Source organism: Eschrichtius robustus, chromosome 3 (genome assembly GCF_028021215.1).
Source record: "Eschrichtius robustus isolate mEscRob2 chromosome 3, mEscRob2.pri, whole genome shotgun sequence".
NCBI lineage: Eukaryota > Metazoa > Chordata > Mammalia > Artiodactyla > Eschrichtiidae > Eschrichtius > Eschrichtius robustus.
Window position 1 is genome coordinate 34,776,180 of NC_090826.1, and position 18,016 is coordinate 34,794,195.

Below are 18,016 nucleotides of genomic sequence, written 5' to 3' on the forward strand. Positions count from 1 at the left end.
TCTCAGAAAGCAAAAAATCATGTGAGAGTGATCAATTCACCATGGTAATGTTAGAGGGAGAAGAGAGGCCAAAACTTAAATTTGGAGAACTCTAACAGATTTGGAGAAGACGAACCAGTTTAAAAAAAAAAAAAAACTTGAGAAAACTGTACTGGAGGTTGCAGCAAGTGATGTAACGGATAGAAAGGCAATAGTGCTACACACAGATTAAGATAGACATAAACTGAAAAGACAATACTGGCTTTTAATAGAAGATCATTATTACTATAGAGGGTGGATCTTGTGGACTAGTGAAAGCAAAAATTAGACTGCAAGGGTGTTAAGAATAAGGAGAGTGAAGTAAACGTTTAGCTACAAACTACATAAAATGAAAATAAACAGAAAGCGCAAAAAGGTCAAACAGCAGAGAGGAACAGATTAAGAAATCAGGAAAGGTGAAGAATATGTTAGAAAGCTCATCACAGTATATCCCCATTACCCTGTTTTATTCTTCATAACTCGTCATCATCTGATATGATTTGATATGACTTTTGTTTAACTGTCTCTCTCCCACTAGAATGCAGATTAAAGTTTCTGTTTCATTCTCTGTTATATCCCCAAATCCTGGTATATAGTCTGCAGTCATATTTGTTCAATGAATGAATAAACCAGGTTCCTCAAGAGTTGGAAAAAGAGAATAAACATAAAATAAGAACAACTAAGATCTAACTGAAAACTCACCAGATTGTTTTTAATGTAGTGTTTGTATCCATTACTTCTCTCTGCCTCCAAGCAAGTAATTTCAGACAAATTCACAGTTAGAAAAGCAAGTTAGGTATCCAGAATATATAAAGGACCCTTACAACTCAATAATAAAAAGACAACCCAACTTAAAAATAGGCAAAGATTTGGAGATACAACACAGAGGAAGAGCATTTGACTGCAAAAAAAAAAAAAAAAAAAAGGGGGCAGAGATTTGAATACACATTTCTACAAAGAAGATATTAAAATGTCCAATAAGATATGAAAAGATGTTCAACATCATTAGCTATCAGGGAAATGCAAATCGAAATCACGAGATACCACTTCACACCAGCTAGGATGGCTATAATCAAAAAGACAGATAATAACAAAGGTTGCAAAGATGTGAAGAAATTGAAGCTCTCATACACTGATAGTGAAAAATGTAAAACAGTGCAGCCACTTTGGAAAACAGTTTGGCAGTTTGTCAAGAAGTTAAACATAGAGTAATCATATGACACAGCCATTCCACACCCAGGGAATATACCCAAGAAACGAAAACATACCTCCACAGAAAAATCTGTACACGAATGTTCACAGCAGCATTAAATCATAATAGCAAAATAGTGGAAACAATCCAAATGCCCAGTAAATGACGAATGGATAAATAAGATGTTATAACCATACAGCAGAATATTATTTGGCAATAAAAAGGAATGGTACATACTACAACATATATGACCCTTGAAAACATGCTAAGTGAAAGAAGCCAGTAACAAAACTACACATTACATGATTCCATTTATATCAAATGTCCAAAACAAATTTATATTAATAGTTAGACTATGGATTAGTAGTTAGATTAGTAGTTTCATAGGGCTGGAGAGGCAGGTAAAGTGGACTGACTGCTAATGAGTGTGGGGTTTCTTTTAGAGGGAGAGGAAAACATTCTATAATTAGGCTGCAGCAATGATTACACAACCCTATGAATATGTTAAAAAAAAAAAAAAATTGGGGTTTCCCTGCTGGCACAGTGGTTAAGAATCCGCCTGCCAATGCAGGGGACACGGGTTCGAGCCCTGGTCCAGGAATATTCCACATGCCGCGGAGCAGCTGGGCCCGTGCACCACAACTACTGAGCCTGTGCTCTAGAGCCCGTGCTCTGCAACAAGAGAAGCCACCACAATGAGAAGCCTGTGCACTGCAACGAAGAGTAGCCCCTGCGCTCAGCAACAAAGACCCAACGCAGCCAAAACTAAATAAAAATAAAATAAATTTATAAAAAAAAAAACACTGAATTTTACACTTTTAACAGGTGAATTATATGGTATGTGAATTTTATCTCAATAAAGCTGGAGGGGTTCCTTTGGTTTTTTTAAAAGAGCAAGTTTAAGAACCATCACACACAAAATGTTCTCTTGTTCTGTAAGCTGCTGCTTCACTAGTGCCATAGGAGCCCCCCCCCAACCCCACAAAATGGAAAAGGGGAGAGTAAAAGTAATGACTTCACCAGAAAGCAACTCTACTATAGCAATTATTTTCAAATCTATAACCCCTTGAACCATTAGTGGTTCAAGAAAGTTTGTTTTCTGGTAGGCTCCACCATTTCCAAACCATACTGTTTATTAATTAAACATGTTTAATGAAGATACACTTACGTATACACCTCTATATACCCTGAAAAAATTCTATAGGAAACCACTCTAACACTATCTATAAATCAACTACTTAGGTTATACCCCTCTCCTCCTAAAAACAACACTAGGGCCAGGTGTTGTTATTCTGATAACAGAAGATGAAAAAAAGCATGCCAACCAACAATCAGCTTCAGCTTTGTAAGACTGTTCCTGTAGGAGTAGGAAGTGTAAGGCTGAACTGTCTCTTTACCCTCCATAGTTTAGGATTGCTGTCAATAAAACAGGTGGTAAATGTGGGTGAGGGGAGCTTCTTGGCCAAACATCACAGAGCTGTAACTTCTTCCAAACCCCAAACCTTACTTCCTGAAATTTATGTAAGCAGATCACAGGCCACCCTCTTCAAACCAAATCATAACCCAAGCAAATAACACAGGATTCTATTTCTGGGTCTGTCATTAACTCACTGGATAATCCTGAAACTTCAGTCTCTCTACTTTGCTCAATAACTTAACCACAATTTCCAGTCTCAAAATCAAATCATGTGGTCTAATAAAGAACATTTCCCCAACTTGTAGATGTACTTTTATGGAAAATCTAACAAAGGTGTATGAAGTTAAATCACATTATATGTTTAAATCATCTTTAATGAATATACATGAAGTATGAAAAATTCAAAAGACTGTTTACTCCAAAAATGTTGAACTCTTCCATTTTAAACTTTTAAAGGTATTCACTAAACAGAGAAAGAAAAAGTTTCCAGAGGGCTGAAGGGTTTTGAGGCTTTAAATTTAAGCTCAGTTATATTTAGAAAACCAAGATGCCACCTCTCTGGATCCCGTATCTTTATCTTGGGCATTTGATTCATGTGCTTTGCCTGGTATAATTCAAAGCAAGAGATCCTACCATATCCCTGAAATGTAAATTGAACATATCAGGGATTCCCCTGGTAGCGCAGTGGTTAAGAATCCACCTGCCAATGCAGGTAACACGGGTTCGATCCCTGGTCTGGGAAGATCCCACATGCCGCGGAGCAACTAAGCCCATGCACCACAACTACTGAGTCTGCGCTCTAGAGCCTGCGAGCCACAACTACTGAAGGCTGAGCGCCTAGAGCCGTGCTCTGCAACGAAAGAAGCCACCAAGAGGAGAAGCCTGCGCACCACAATGAAGAGTAGCCCCCGCTCACCGCAACTAGAGAAAGCCCGCACACAGCAAAGCAGAACTAACGCAGCCAAAAATAAATTAATTTAAAAAATAATAAAGTAAATTGAACATATCAGAACATATTGGTTGTCAGAGGAATGAGATGCTATACACCTGAAAAGATGGGCAGCTATAGTCTCCACTGCTAGAGCTGTTTAACAAAATAAGAATTACCTGCCTGGTCCTCAAAGCAAGTCTACAAACCATGGCCAACTTTATAAGAATCATTTCTATCCAATTCTTGGAAATCCTGATTCAAGAGTCTAGAGCGAAACCTAGGAAATCTATTAATTACAAGTATCAGGTGATTCTGATACACAGCTTAATTCAGGAACTATTGGTTTAGGACAAGGATAGCAGAAAGGTTTCAAATCATTTGCCAATTATACTGCCTGAAGTGCTACACTGCGAAGGTCATGTCTAAAAACAAGAAATTAGTAGTTTGCCATGGACATGGTGATGGGGAAGTGGCAACATCCAAACCATGTATCTGCCGTTATGTGATTCAGACCATTGAATGGGCTTTTTTCTTTTTTTAAGGAGGCTTTTGGGGTAAAAGAAGAGACCCAGAACTGGATTATTTACTTTTATTTTATTTTATTAATTTTTAATTATTGGCTGCGTTGGGCCTTCGTTGCTGCGTGTGGGCTTTCTCTGGTTGCGGTGAGCAGGAGCTACTCTTCCTTGTGGCGCACAGGCTTCTCATTGCGGTGGCTTCTACTGTTGTGGAGCATGGGCTCTAGGCACGCGGGCTTCAGTAGCTGTGGCTCGCGGGCTTCAGTAGTTGTGGCTCGCGGGCTCTAGAGCGCAGGCTCAGTAGTTGTGGCGCACGGGCTTAGTTGCTCCGCGGCATGTGGGATCTTCCCGGACCAGGACTCGAACCCGTGTCCCCTGCGTTGGCAGGCAGATTCTTAACCACTGCGTCACCAGGGAAGCCCCTGGATTATTTACTTCTAACTGGCAGGAGCTCTGTCTCTGGAAAGGTAGTAGGCAGGAAGAACAGGCCCAGTGGCATATGTGCCAGGACTCTCCAAAAGTTAATTATTAAGCTTTCCAGTATTATACAGAAAAAGACGACAAGGTTTTTGCTCTCAAAATGTCTATAATCTTGTTTGAGAAATGAAAATTCTACATGACAATATAAATTTGGTCTAAAAAAAGAAAAAAAGGATATTTGTGCCTTGAGAAGTTCCATGTTAGGTAAAGGGGGGAATTAGTGGAGCATTGAGTGCCAGGCCCAAAACAGTATAGTTTGGATTAATTCAAAAGGCAATCAACTGTGGGTTCCTGATCAGGACATGCCTGAAGTAATGTACTAAGAAGATACCACTAGCAGCATTTTCCAGGAAAATATATGGGAGGATATATAATCAAGGCATGACCCATCCGAAGGCAAATAATCTCTTTCGTATTGTTTCTGTATTTACCTGCCTCTGCCACTGGATTGCAGGCCTCCTAGTAGGCCAGGCACATGTCAAATTAATCTTTCTACCTCCCATAACGCCTAGCACATGTTTTGTACATAACAGTCCAAAATGTTTGCTGAATTGCTGTAAATGAAGGAAAACTCTTAGAGCTATTTCAAAAGGAACAGTAACAGAACTTGGTATAGAGACACGAAAGGTCAAAGAAGTGGACACAATGAAATTATGCCAAAAAGTAAGGGGGGAACTGTGTTAGGCTAAACGAGACAACAAACATAACAACTAGATGTAATGTGTAGACCTTGTCTGAAACCTGATTCAATTAAAAACCGACTGTAAAAAGACACAAACAGTCAAGGACATTTTTATTATGAACTGGATATTGTGATAACACTAGTAGGAAATATTGTTAATTTCGTTAGCTACAATATGGCATATGGTTATGTAAGAAATGTCTATATTTTTTAGAGATGTTTGTAGGAGTGAAAAGACAATGCCTATGATTTTCTTTAAAATACTTAAGCAAAAGATAGTTGAGGCATATAGAGCAAACAGCTTAATAATTATTAAATCTGTAATGGGTACAGAGGGATTCATTATATTTTATCTAGTTTTGAGTGTACTCAGCAGTGGTGGACTTTCATGTTACTCCAGCATTGTCCAATTAATTCTTTTCTTTCTCAGATTTCAGGAAACTTAAGAATCACTAGTACTTCTGAGAAAACAACCTAGACTCAATCAAAAAAAATGGGCATTCATGTGTTAGCTCTACTAATAGGAAATCAGAGAATCTACTCAAAGAACTTCTTGTAAATTAATATGAGAACTGAATATGAGCCAAGACAGTGACTCAGCTGCTAAAAAGAAAATACAGTCTTAGGGTTCATTAGAAGAATAGTATCCAGATCAACGAGGGTAGTGGTCCCATTCACTCTTCACTGGTTAGCTCACAACTGGAGTACTGTGTTCTGTTTTGAGTACCACGTTTTAAGAACACTTATGAGCTAGAATACTTGCAGGGAGGGAAATCAGCCTAGTGAAGAGTTTAGAAGCCAAATGTCAAGTGTAGAATGAAGAAAATGGGTGTGTTTAGCTTGAAGAAAACACTTTCCAGCATTCCCTGTCACCTCTACCATAGAGACCCAGTGTAATATTTTCCAGAGCTGTTAACAGGCATTCCATAATCAAGTAAGTTTGAGTCAAGTATTTTTTTTCTCTCTAAGGGACTTACAAAGTGTTCAATATCCTAAAGCGCTTTATGACTCTTCAAGAAGTTGTTCAGTATTTCCCAAATGTAACCATTCATTCATTCAACAAATATTTACTGAGCACCTATTATTTGCGAACACTCCTCCAGGCGCTGAGAATAAACAATGAACATTTTCAATATCCTTGAGGATAGTCTGTCAAACAGCCAGGCTGGGCCTCTTGCTACTCCTCTAACTTGCACTGTTCTTCCTCATCTCTAGGTTTTTGATTATGCAGTCAGCCTAGACTACCCCATCACTAATCTTAATTCAAACATCATTGTTTCCAAGAAGTTTCCTGATCATCATAAGCAAAACCACTCTTTTCAACAAACCCATGACTTTCTCTGTATCAGTTCTCTGAGAAGAGACTATGCCTCTTAATTACCTTAGAATCTCTCACAATGCCCAGGACCATGTCTTGCATACGTAGGTGCTGACGAAATATTTGCTGAATGAACAATCACGTTCATATATTTAGAGAGTTATCTTGTCAAAGAAGGCAAACTAGGTCTCTAATGTTCTGCAGAGAAGGACTAGGAAAAAGAGATGAAGTTACAAGCAAATTTTGCCCCAATTAGAGCTAACAACAAACAGGCTACCTTACAGCTATCGGTGACTACAGGTGTTCTAAGAGTAGCCGAATGACTCTTTATCAAGTGTTTTAGTGGGATATCTCGCTGGTCTGAATAAAAGATTAACTCTTAAGATGTTAGGAACTACTATGTATCTATGTATTACATATATAGACATACATACATATATATACTAGACAAAAGGTAAATTTTGATACAATGTATCAATATTAATATTCTTAAAGTTAAGCTCAAATATGAAATATCCTTCCATTTACTAGTACAGTTGATCCTGGAACAACATGGGGGTTAACCTGAGTATAACTTACAGTTGCCCCTCCATATCTGCAGTTCCTCCGCATCGGCAGATGCAAACCATGGACCATGTAGTACTGTCATAGTCACAATAGAAAAGCATCCTCCTACAAGCGGTCCTGTGCAGTTCAAACCCTTGTTGTTCAAGGATCAACAGTAAAGAGAATAAAAGACAAAAAAAGACACTGTCTCCATCCTAGAAGAATCAACACAGGTTTCTTAATTATGCTCCCAAAGCAAATCGGATATAAATATAAACGCCTGGGTCATCTACCTCAGTAAGCAACGCTCCTTAGATAAGGCAATTCTCTAGATCCATGATTTTCAATATTTTGCAGTCAGAAAAATAATTATGAAACCATCAGCTCCTCTTAAAGCCATCTAACCACACCACCAAAAGCATTAAAGTCTTCAAACAAGCTAGTCATGCTGCTTTTTAGTTAAAAACTAGAAAAACAGAAAAAATGGATATCTCCATATGCCTAGGATCTCTCTTCTGATGTCTCTCCCAAACCAAAAGCTGTAGTCTTTGATGGCAGGGACCCTATCAGTTACTTGTGTCCCCAGCATTTAGTACAGTTCCCAGGACGTAACACATGGTGAATAAACGAGCAAATGAATGAGAGAAACTGAGTCCAATATCCCTGGATGAAAACAAGTACCTTAAAGAATCACTGACAATTTGGTTTTTCTTATTAGAAATCTGCAAAGGAAATGAAAGCAGATGAGTAGATTCTTAAATCCAGTTTTCACTATAAGTCAGAGTGCTATTTTTAGGTCATTTACTGATAAGTAATTACTATATGTAAACCTAAGTTCTTGGTTGCTTCTGGGGGACTAAAATTAATTTATTGACCAGCAGAGCTAAATGACCAATTTCTAATGCAAAGAAAAACCCAGAACACTTAATACACCCACAACTTGACCTATAAGATTATAATCAAATAATTTATCAAACTGATTTATTAACATAACTGCCTAAAAAGCAAAATACTTTGAAAGCACCAGTGTTTAAACTACTCTTCAAAAGTGCTACGATTCATATTTTTCCAAATTCTCATTTGAACCATAAAAATCATACATGTTTATTTTTTAAAGACTAGAAAACAGAAGACTATAAAAATGTTATATGCTCACTGTAGAGAACTTATAGAAAATATAAACAGGTTCAAAGGAGAAAATAAAGACTACCCAACGTGATGCTTTCTTTCCCAGTCTTTTTTTCTGTGGAGTTATAAGTTCTTTATATACTGTCACTCTTCCTGCCCACCGGCAAAAAACAATACGTTCGCACTATGGTAGAAACCCAAGCACCCTCAATCTCTAAATGTTCCAGGTACAATTCCTCATTCTCTAAATTTTTATAAATGTACACTTTCATAATAATAAGACCAAATCTGCTATTTAGTAATCCTTAGAAGTTTCCCTTCTGATTCCATCTCCTCCTTACTTCCAGAATTCACAAAGACAGAGAATGCAAGTTCAAGTAAAAATGCATCCAACTACTGGAAATGGACCCAAATTTAACAAAGGAAGAAGCTGCTCTCAACAGTTTTATGTACCCTAGTCTGACATTATCACAAGACAAGTTCTGCTCCAAGGAGCCCAGGTCCTTTGGGGTTCTTAAACTTTAATTTCTACCTCAGAAATCCAAGTGTGTGCTTCATAAAAACCTTGTCAGCTGGGCTTCCCTGGGGGCACAGTGGTTAAGAATCCGCCTGCCAATACAGGAGACACGGGTTTGAGCCCTGGTCCGGGAAGATCCCACATGCCACAGAGCAACTAAGCCTGTGCGCCACAACTATGGAGCCTGCGCTCTAGAGCCCATGAGCCACAACTACTGAGCCCGCGTGCCACAACTACTGAAGCCCGTGTACCTAGAGCCTGTGCTCCACAACAAGAGAAGCCACCACAGTGAGAAGCCCGCGCACAAGGAAGAGCAGCCCCTGCTCGCCACAACTAGAGAAAGCCCACGTGCAGCAACGCAGACCCAACGCAGCAATCAATCAATCAATCAATAAGAACGCAATGTAAGTTTTTTAAAAAAAACCTTGTCAGCTTTCTACTAAAGAGTACAAGACTAGAGACAGAATGCAGGACCTAGGCTCCTGTCTCTGCTCTATTAAATAACTGAGTGACATTACGTCAATCTTAGCTTGTATCTCATTTTCTCCATTTGTCAACAGGAATACGCATATTATTTGCCTTACCTATATCACAGGACTGTTTTTCTAATAGATCAGAGAAAAAGCTTTTCATAAAGTATTATTTAAATTAAGGTGGAAATCTTTCCAGCGCACACATGCCCTATGATAGACATAAAACATGACTTCCCTGATACACAAAGATGCCATTTCTGATGGTGATTACTATCTACGTATACACATGTGAGACAATACCATCAACAGGTCCTTACACAGGGTAGACAGGTAAAGCATGTCACAGATTCACAGACCCAACCACACTAGCAAAAACTGAGGCCACATATTGTTTATCTCCTTCCATGACAGTCTGCTCCATCTTCATTCAGAAGAGTCAACCTGCTCCTGACTGCAGCATATTTGACTGTTGTATCTGTAATTAATTTCCCAAAGTTCTACAGCCAAGCCACAGAAACTTTTTAGTTCCTTTTAATAATTTAATACACATCCATATACACACCAGCCAAAATCTAGGATATTAATAACTTCTTTCTACCATACTGCACCCCCTCCCAATCCCATCTCTCTGTAAGCAAACAGAATTTGAAATTGTTATTAATGAGTTCTAGCAGTCTTCCTCCCTTCATCCATTCTCTCACAAATCTATGTTTCACAGTAAGGCCAGGTCTCAGCCGTAGAAAAAGCCAATTTCAACTTCTGAAATCTTTAATAAGGTGACACTGGCACCGCACTTTACCAATCAATCAGAAGATCAGTCTTATATCCTTGACACCACTATATCAATGGGCAGGACTCCCTCTAGGTAGAATTCATTTACAGGTTTTAGCTTTGTACTCCAGGTAAAAACTTTAGCTAAAACTAAGTTACTAGATAAAGTCTCCTTCACACACAGGGTCATCCTAGGATAATCAGTCAAGTCTTCAATGGAATCCATGACATATACATTATTTGAAAATAATGAAAAAATAGCCAATGCTACAGTTTAAATGTTTGTGTCCCCCCAAAATTTGTATGTTGAAATCCTAACCCCCAAAGATGATGATATTAGGACGTGGGGTCTTTGGGAGGTAGTTAGATCATGAGGGCAGAGCCTTCATGAATAGGACTAGCCTCTTATAAAAGATCCAGGAGGGATCCCTTGCCCTTTCCACGATGTGAGGACACAGCAAGAAAGTGCCAGTTATGACCCAAGAAGGGGACCCTCACCAGAAGGTGACCATGCTGGCACTTGATCTTAAGACCTTCCAGCCTCCAAAACGATGAGCAATAAATTTCTGTTGTTTATAAGTTACCCAATCTGTGGCATGTTACAGCAGCCCAAACAAAGACGGTCAACATGCCAGATTTCTAGACTCTCTCTAAAAACTTCCACCCAAAGACTTTGCCCATCTCCAAATTGTTAGCATTCAGCTCAGAAGAGTTTTCTAGGACTATGTTCTAACAAGTTTCTCTTACTGCATCCCATAACAGACTACTTTACCTGTTGATGGGAAATAAGTCAGACAGGGCAGTGCGAACAACAAACTGATTATACCAAAATGAAATCACTTTAGATTTACAGTAAAATTCTTAGAGCAACCAGAGTAGTTTAGTAATTACTAGAAACTAAACTTAATGGTGCCAAAGAGTTCTTATTGAAAATGGTCCTAATTAGCTTGTATCATATTCATACTTACCCAGTATTTTCTCTTGTTACAGCATTAAAGTTTGACACCATATGAGTCTCATTTGCTCTCCATTTCAGTTGTTTTGTCTCAATTCTATAGAAAAGTAATAACCACTTTGAAAGACATTGCATTCTCAGGTTATCAGCTGATATGCCAAGTAAAATAGCAGCCAAGGTACGTAACTACAAAAGATTACTTAAAATAAGTAGAATGCCATTGTTATAAATACATCTGGTTCCATATAACAAAGCTATTTCCATGTCCCAGCACATGGCTCACAGTAATAATGCTTTGTTGATCTGGTTATAACAAATTCTTTTTTTTTTTTTTTTTTAAACAAATTCTATTAAATCCAAAATCCTGTATAGCAGATGCCTTTTCCAATTTCAGTATAAGTCAATCTCTTTAACCAAAACACTGTGCTTTGGTTCTTGTTATTTGTGCACTAAAATCCAGTTATGCCAAATAAGATGGTCAAATTTTTTGACAGTTGTTATAAAATGCCTCTGTGGTGTTTTCTGAGTTTTGGCGTGGAGGAGGTAAAGAGTACCTCCATCTAGGACTGAAAGGCTAACTGTTCAAAATGGAAAACAAAGATTCACAGTTAAAGGGAGGCTCAGGAGAGGTTAAAGTAAGCTTTAGCTGTCCTAAGCCAAGGTTTCTGAATAGCGGCAATGTGGAAAGCTAATGACTAACAAAGCTGACAGTGAAGAGCACTGAAAATAATGCAATTTCTGAGTTGAGAGGCTATTAGCAAGGATAAACAGAAAAAAAATGTACCTGGATGCCTAAACAACACGCATCTCTGTACACTGAAGTGTTAGATTGATATTTAAAAGAAATGTGGATGCAATGTCAACTTAATTTTGCTGTTTGTTTCCCCAACTACATTCAAAATCCAATCTTCATATTCTGGTCATACCCTTACTTGAAATAATACCCTCTATTAATTCATAACACAGTAACAGTACAGTGATTAAGAGTCACTGAGTTCTGAAAATAGACTGCAGGGGTTCAAATCCTGGTTCTTTCCATCCCTAGCTACATACCCTTAGGCAAGTTACTTAACCTCTCTATGCCTGTATCCTCATCTATAAATTTTTGATAACAAAAAAACCTACCTTTTAGAGTTGTTGTGAGGATTATATGAATAATAAATGAAAAATAGTTAGAACACTTTTGAGCCCATACTAAGGCCTCAGAAAATGTTAGCTATTATTATTACCACTACCACTATCACCATCATCACATTAATCCCCAATAAAGTTCTGAAAGAAAGGCAGAAATATGAAATGACTTAGCTAAATCACAAACAAGTGACAGAATGCAGCAAGAAAAAATCTCATTTTATGTCCTTAAGATCAAACATTAAAAGTTACTGATTCCCTAAGCAAGGGGATTTTCCAACCTCTCTAATTCTCCAGGAATTCACAAGAGGCTCCTTTAAGTTAGAATAGCAGCATAGAGAAGTGGAAATAGCAATGGACATGCACTGAGATGATCTAATTGCTCCAACACTGACTTAACTGGGCAATCTTGGGCAAGTCACCTAATCTAAACTTCAAATTACTCATCTTAAAAAACGCTTTGCCTACATCACAGGGTTGTTGCGTGATAAAATAGATAACACATGAGAAAATATATGTAAACCATAAACACACCATATGAATGTTCAAAAGCCATGTCGTACTCATCTTTGTATCCCCAGTGCCTAGCAGAATGCATAGTAGAGGTTATAATCTAAAAGACAAGCCATGAGAGGGATGAAGTTGGCAGGGTGAAGATTAAAATGAAGATAGGGAGGATTTTTAAAAGAGTAAGAAATCCCAATGTCCATCAACTGATAAGTGGATACATAAAAGGTAGTAGAGCCATACAATGGAATATTCAACAATAAAAAGGAATGACATACTGATACATATTACAAAAATGGATTACCCTTGAAACACTATGCTAAGTGAAAAAAGCCAGACACAAAAGACCACATGTTGTATGATTCCATTTATACAAAATGTTCAGAATAGGCAAATCTACAGAGATGGTAAGTACGTTTGTGGTTGCCTAGGACTGGGGAATGAGGGGGAAATGGAGAGTGACTTAACGGTTACAGACTTTCTCTTTTGGGATGATGATTGTGGTGATGGCTGCACAATTTGGTGAATATACTAAAAATCACTGAACTGTACACTTTAAATGGGTGAATTGTATAGTATGTGAATTATCTCAGTAAAACTTCAAAAAAAGAATAAAACGTGTGAGAGAAACGAAGTACAAAATCACTGGCTTTAGAACACGTTTCTTTTCTTTAAAGAAAAAAAGTGAGCTTTCTGATATTTGAGTAGCTCGGACATGTGGACAAGAATGGGACTGGAGGAAGCATAGGAGAAAATACTAAGAATTACCACACCAGACCACAACATCTCTACAAAGCCTTCTGTGGAAAGCAAATCTGGCATCTCTTCTTATCCTTCCTTTCAAAATTCTAAGGTTACAAATCACCTCCTGGTCCTAGTTCAATAGTCTTTTCATCATGATCATTGTTTCTGAACTTTGAGACTACATCTGATACTGTCTACCACACTATCCTTCCTATCCTTGGCTTCTGTGGCACTGATGTACTTCCTGGTTCTTCTCAGAATGCTTTACCTATTAGCCTATAATGTCACCCACAGTTCCAAACCTCAAAGTTCTTTCGCCATCATGCTACTAACCTCCCAACACTCATCTACTCACATATTTTTTTTTACTACCAAATACAGCCCTGGTACGTGCACAACCTACACTGCATCTCTGTTCATCTTATAGTGATATACTACAGGATTCCTCTATTCAAATCTTGATTATCTTCACTAAGGTTGGGAAGCAGTGGTATGGCTCAACCAAAATAATTCCTATATATTTTTTCTTTTGAACAGATCTGTTTTTCTAATTGTTTTGCTTAGATTAATATTAAACTAGCCTGCATTTCCAGAGCAAAACCAGCAAGGAGAAAAGGCTATCGGGAGTTGCAGAAGACTAGCCTTTTATTGAAAACTTGATTGTATACAATCGAAGTGCTGACCATAACCCACCTTAGCTCATTTATGTTCACAGTGACACTTTCCTAATTTCCTCATCATTATCAGCCATTCTCCCAGGATTCTAGGCTTTAATCTTTTAATGTTTAATTTGCTCTCTTCCCTTGGCACACATTCAATCATCGCTAAGTTCAAATTAATTTTTACTCAAACATACATCCTCTTACATATTCTATACACTCTTTCATAGGGACAATATAAAGATTAAATGCATAAGCTCAAAGGCAAGACTGCCTGGGTTCAAATCCTGGCTCTGCTGCTTACTCTCTATAGGATTTAGGGCAAGTTACTTAATCTTTCTGTAACTCGGTTTCTTCATAGGAATAATAAGACCTTATTATGAAGATTTTATGAGTTAAATACATGTAAATAGCTTAGAACATTGTGCCTGGCATACAGTACTCAATAAATGTTAGCTATTATTTTATTCCAAACATCACCATTTTATCTCAGACCCTCATCATCTTGTTTCTAAAATTCTCCAAGAGCCTTCTAAGTCAGTCTTCCTACTCCAGAACACTCAACTAATTATGAAAATCTTCCTCAGGAACAATATGCATCATCTTACTCTCAATCTTTAGAACCCACTGTGGTACCCCCATCAAATTAAACCCTATATCCTTAATCAGGTCCTCCATCAATACACACTCACCAAGCCTAAACTCATTTATTCTTATTCACCAATACAGATTCCCTATGCCAGTCAAACTGCTCAATATCTTTTATACATTGCCACGTCTATGTCTTTGCAAATACCCCTTCACTAAATACATCTCTTGCCCTTTGAAAATTCCAAATTTTCCAAATCTTACTTATACCTCTGACTTTGGCTGCACCGTTATCCCAACCAGGAGCTTGATGTTGCTTGGAATTATGAATGATGCATGTTACATGTTGTTTCCCCAACAGAAGTGTGAAGAGACCACATATTTTATTCCTTGTGTCTCGTCACACAGACCACTTCACACGTAGCACTGTATTTTGCAGAAGTACACAAATGCTGACTGACTTAACTAAATAAATATGCCTCAGAATGTATCAGAACAACATTCTCTATTTTCCACTGCCCCACCCATACTTACCATGGTGAGGGCGGACAGAATCTGCATTTAAATATTTTTATTTTACATACCTAGAAGGAGAATATACTAACAATTGTACCAGATAAAAGAAAAAACAAACAAACAAACATACACTCAAAGAGAATGCACATGTGAAAAACCAAGAAAAAGAACTAGCCATTTTGGAATCTAAAAAGTGACTTCAAAATATGAGGATTTTTCATTTCACCAAACTAATGAACCAAAAAGAGCCAAAATAAACATGTCCTGACCCCATCCAAAAAAATACCTAATAAAAGCATGAGGAAGACCCCAGCATCTTCAGCAGCACAAAACCAAGAAAATGATTCACCTTAACTCCAAGAAACACAAAAAGAAAAGATATCTAAAAAACTAAAAAATTCAATCAAATCTCTAGATGCTACCCAAAGAGAAAAACAGAGAGGAGTTATTGCTTTTCTATAAATATCTGCTGAAGTCTAGGAGGAATACAAGGCTTCTCTCATTGCTACCGTGTCCTGTTCCCAGTTAAGGGAGCAATCTGTGGTCACAAAAGAGCAAAACACAGGAAGATGGAAACCTTAACCTGGAAGAGACATTAAGGAAAGAAACTACTCAAAACACGTTTCAAAAACAGCTTCAAAAACCAGAGAGTGCAATGATACTCAACAGAAAGAGAGGAAAAGTGAAATAAAAGAGCTCCCACGAAACGAGTGACTCAGTGAAAACTACCTAGTGCTGCCTTGCAAATAAAGAGCTATGCATGTAACACATCCATGACATGCACGCCTGCTTCACTGGCAAACAAAACAGAAGGAAAAAATAAAGTAAACGTTAGGAAAAGACAAGGAAGATGCCCACCAATCTCTAACTCCCTGGCCAGCCCAACTCAGCTCATTCAGGAATCCAACTAGGAACAACTGAGGCGTGGATTGCACAACACAGAAAAGAAAACCCTTCGCCAACCATACACACAAAAAGTAGAACAGAAAAGTGAAAACTATGCACCTCAATGCATCAGCAGCTAAAGCCTATTATTCTCTCTTTAGGATTAAATGGTAGAGAAAAGAACAAGAGCAGCTAAACGAAGAGGAGGAAGATGTCAATGAAACCAAGTCCCCTACTGGTCTCAATTTCAGAGAGTACAACGCTTGCTTCTTCCAGCTGACCAACAGTATGCCTCGGCAAAGCAAACTGACCCTAACACCTTCCTCGCCACGCGGAGGAAATCACAGAGTAAAAACCACCCCGCTTTAACCTCCCTTCCCACTAGCTGCAAAAATGGAGGGGGGTGGGGGGGAGACACCCTACCACGTGGGCAGGATGCAACACACACAGGACAGCAACACGTCCGCATGGAACGGCTGCCTCTGCCCAATGCCGGTAAAGGACACGGCGACAGGATGGGTGGGAACGCAGGCCCCCGCACGGGCCTCCTCACCCCGAAGGGCACCTCCGACGCGCGAGGTACTGGCCGCCTCGCCGGCCGAAAAGCACCCCGGAGCTTGAAGGGAAGAAGCCGCATCGTGCCGGGAAAGGGGGCTAGCCCAGGCTAGGGGCAGGTCACGGAGGGAAGACGGCCACTGTCCTCGGACTCGACGCCCCCGGGAACCCAGTCTGGCTCCCCCGGGCCCCGCCTGGGGGAGGGGCGGGAGGCGCGGAGCCGCCGCTTCCCCGCTGAGGAGCAGCAGCAGCTGAGAAGCGCCGCGGGGGAGGGAGCGACCCAGCCCTCGCCGCCCGTCAGGCCTCAGCCTGGGCCCGGGCCCCCTGCCCCGCCCCGCCCGCCGCCCGCCCCGCGACGCGACCGCGGCTGTGAAAAGGGAGAGGGAGTCTCGCGGAGAGCAGCCCCTGCCTCCGTCCCGGGAGATGCCCCGGCCCCGCCTCCTCGCCCGCCGTCCCGGCCCGACCACCCCGGCAGCGGGCGCTCACCTCAGGCTGCGCAGGCCGGTACGGCCCGGCCGAGCCCCCGGCCGCTGTGTGCGTCTCCGCCCCCCGGGAAACGTCCCAAAGGTGCCTTGTGCGAGCGGCCGAGGCCCGGAGCAGCGCCGAGAGCGGCGGCGGCAGCGAGAACAGCCAACATCCGGGGCCGCGCACCCGGAACTACTTCCCAACCCGCTCCCCCTCCCGCCCCCGCCGCCGCCGCCGCCGCCGCCGCCGCCGCCCCCGCCTCCTGCGACGTCGCTGCGCCACCGGCACGGCGTCAGCGGCGTCACGACTCCTCCGCGGTCACAGCTGTGGCAACGCGCTTGTGATCCCTCCGCTGGAACAAGTAGTGCCCTGGGACTCCCGGGGCCTTGGTTCTGTGCTGCGGGTATCAGCCAGCCGCCGGCAGCTCCGAGCGACTTGCGGGGGAGGAGGGGGGGCGGGGGTCTCTACTCCTCAGAGTGGCGGCCGGGGAGGGAGGGCGGCGGGGGCAGCTCTTTAGTTGAGGACAGCAGGGACCTCCGCCTGGGAGCCTGCCCAGGGATTCCGGGGTCCCGTCCCCCGGGGGAATGGCGCCTTGTGACCTCTCCCCTAACCCCCTCCACCTCACCTTAGTGATAGGCACCTTAGCCTCTCCGGAAGACCGGGCACCACGGATTCTACGACCCCCACAAAGGCACCTTGGACCTTCAGGACACTTCTTCCAGAATGTCACAAGTCCCGGGTTCTAGACCCATCTCTGCCGAGGCCTCTCCTGTGCCTAGCCTTGGTTTCCTACTCCTTAAAACAAAGGATTTGTAACTCTGAAAGACCTTCTCATTCTAAAGCTGCTGCCCAGGTTATGGTCCTTGCTATCAACAGGTGGAGCGCTTGGAAGGGTAGTTGGGCGACTTGTGAACTTTGGAATTTACTTCTAGTCAGTCTTCACTGATTCTTTCTCTAAAGTATCAGCACTGCAAATCTGCCCTGTAATTTCACATTTAATTACATTCAGACTTATTACTT

The 18,016-nt window shown here is 40.8% G+C and overlaps 1 protein-coding gene across 4 annotated transcripts in view; it reads right to left on the reverse strand.

Annotated features, from left to right (window-relative positions):
• The window catches only part of FOXJ3 (forkhead box J3), a 130,557-nt gene extending 113,385 nt beyond the window's left edge, over positions 1-17,172 (reverse strand). For all 4 annotated transcript variants that reach the window (XM_068539658.1, XM_068539656.1, XM_068539657.1 and 1 more), the window contains exon 1: positions 17,018-17,172. The gene's annotated coding sequence lies outside the window, so the exon portion shown is untranslated. The remainder of the gene's footprint in view (positions 1-17,017) is intronic.
• Between the last annotated feature and the right edge of the window lie 844 nt (positions 17,173-18,016).